This window comes from Littorina saxatilis, linkage group LG5 (assembly GCF_037325665.1).
Source record: "Littorina saxatilis isolate snail1 linkage group LG5, US_GU_Lsax_2.0, whole genome shotgun sequence".
Taxonomy (NCBI): domain Eukaryota; kingdom Metazoa; phylum Mollusca; class Gastropoda; order Littorinimorpha; family Littorinidae; genus Littorina; species Littorina saxatilis.
The window spans coordinates 48,659,839-48,662,338 of record NC_090249.1 but is presented as its reverse complement, the minus strand read 5'-3'; the positions used below and the strand labels follow the sequence as shown (position 1 = coordinate 48,662,338).

Genomic DNA, 2,500 nt, shown 5'->3' with positions numbered 1-2,500 from the left:
AGTGCTTCACAGTATTAACCCAAAAGCAAACACGTTAGGCCAAACAGAAGATACGTGAGAAAATATACAAACGTCTGTGGTTAGATCTGGATCAAACTGCAAGTACAGCTGCTGTATCTAATGTGTGAAAAGAACTTGGAATAAGTGCATGAGTTGAATTTACGTTTGTCTTACGTTTACAATCGATGACACGTGCATGAACATGTCGGAGAGAGAGAGAGAGAGAGAGAGAGAGAGAGAGAGAGAGAGAGAGAGAGAGAGAGAGAGAGTGTGTGTGTGTGTGTGTGTGTGTGTGTGTGTGTGTGTTTTTAAGTGTTGTTGTTTTTGCAAAGAGTCGGTTGTTGTTGTTGTTGTTGGTGGTGGTGTAGGTGTTGTTGTTGTAGAGAGAGAGAGTGTGTGTGTGTGTGTGTGTGTGTGTGTGTGTGTGTGTGTGTGTGTGTGTGTGTTTGTTTTTAAGTGTTGTTGTTTTTGCAAAGAGTCGGTTGTTGTTGTTGGTGGTGGTGGTGGTGTTGGTGTTGTTGTTGTTGTTGTTGTTGCAATATTGGTGTTCGAAAAAGCAGAGTGGTTGATATCAGTTAAAGCAGACTAGGTAAAGCTGGGGTTAACTGTTTTTACCATTGTGATATCTTGCCTTAGTTTCTTTATGATAATTATGTTGATAAAAAGACTGTTCACCAAACTGGGATTACACTGTGATTCAAAACAGCCGTACCCCTGCAATGCTTCCAGACTGACAACATTGGCTGCAATTTAACGTGAACAACATCTTCCAATACTATCGTTTGGAAATAGATAGCTGGCGCAACAGCACTGCATAGAAATTTGAAACAAAGCAAATCAATCGATCTGAAAAGCATGGATCCTGTCAGCCGTTATTGATGTTCTCAGGTTCTCTTCATTTTGCACTGGGTCACCCATGGTACTCAATCAAAAAGACTGAGTGACAATGTTCGATGCATGGTACTGGGTTCTTCGTGGTACTGAATTCAAAAGGCAGAGTGAAAAAGTTTCATGGCACGGGGTAACCCACGGTCCTGAATCAAAAAGACTGAGTGACAGAGTTCGATGGTACTGGGTTCTTCATGAATTCATGGTACTGAATTCAAAAGACTGAGTGACAGAGTTCGATGGTACTGGGTTCTTCATATGGTACTGAATTCAAAAAACTGAGTGACAGAGTTCGATGGCACTGGGTGATTCATGGTACTGAATTCAAACGACTGAGTGACAAAGTTCGATGGTACTGGGTTCTTCATATGGTACTGAATTCAAAAAACTGAGTGACAGAGTTCGATGGTACTGGGTTCTTCATGGTACTGAATTCAAAAGACTGAGTAACAGAGTTTCATGGCACTGGGTCATTCATTTTACTGAATTAAAAAAACTGAGTGACAAAGTTCCATGTTAAGCCCCCGTCAGTACAAAATAGGGGACAGACCCGTAATTTGGACCACTTGTTCAATCTACTTTGTTTTTTTCGCGAAAAAGTGTCATTTTGTGCTTGGTCGATGTTTTCCGCTCAGTTAAACTTTAAGACTAATTTGTTTTCATTATATCTACTTATTATCCCAATGCTTGAAAATTCGGGTCGCTTCCTCCCAGTGGAAAACTAGCAGCTTCAACAGTCGCGTTACCCAGGTGTGTGCGTGTTAAGATGTAATCAGCCACCTGCACTTATGGCACAATGACCAAGTTTGTTTTACGTGCTACTGTGGTGACCCGGGGTGGGACATGGATACATAAAGTTGACCCGTGTCCGTCGAGGCCTGGATTCAAACCCGAGACCCTAGGATCACAAGTCTAATGCTGTACCAACCGAGCTACCCGGCCCCCTAATTGGATCACATTAGCCCCACTGGATTCCAAGCCAAAATTAAGAACAGGGAAGTTGGTCATTTGTTTTTATCCCCTTCAGGTCAGCTATTTTTCTACACAGAAAGTTATCCGTTTAAAACTTCACATCAACAGTGTTCGCTGCCAAATGTGTATGAAGAAGAAGTGTAACAGGCTAATGATCTTGTGGTTTGTTCATCTTCGGCTTCTTTGACATCTGCAAGTTGTGTTGAAAAGGTAACTGCATGTGGAGAATAAATTGTTTTTGAGAGCCCTTGCATCGTTATTTTCTCAAAGCTGAGGGGATATATTAGGAGCTGATCCATATCGCGAGTCTATCCTCCTGACACTTCTACAACGCATTCTGACTTCCTAAAATCCCCGATCAAAGGGAGAAATCAGTGCAGTTGGACAAATCGCAAGCAGTAAGCAAATTCCTGGCCTACAATGCAATCAAAGGAGTAATCTCTCGGATAAACTCCCTTGCCGGCTATCGACTTCTTCCAGTCTTTACACCTTTCCCCCATCTAACTTATCTCTCTCTATCCATGGGTCCTCGGGTAAACTAGCACTGTATATAAAAATACGCACACACACCGTTACCGTTCGTTTGTATTGGCACTGCTTTGTTGTTATTCTAAGACTGTATGGAAACCGGTTTTCTTGC

The 2,500-nt window shown here is 42.1% G+C and overlaps 1 protein-coding gene across 1 annotated transcript in view; it reads left to right on the top strand.

Annotated features, from left to right (window-relative positions):
• Positions 1 to 2,500, top strand: part of LOC138967344 (NACHT and WD repeat domain-containing protein 2-like) — a gene marked incomplete in the record, with an annotated part of 65,724 nt that overhangs the window by 320 nt on the left and 62,904 nt on the right.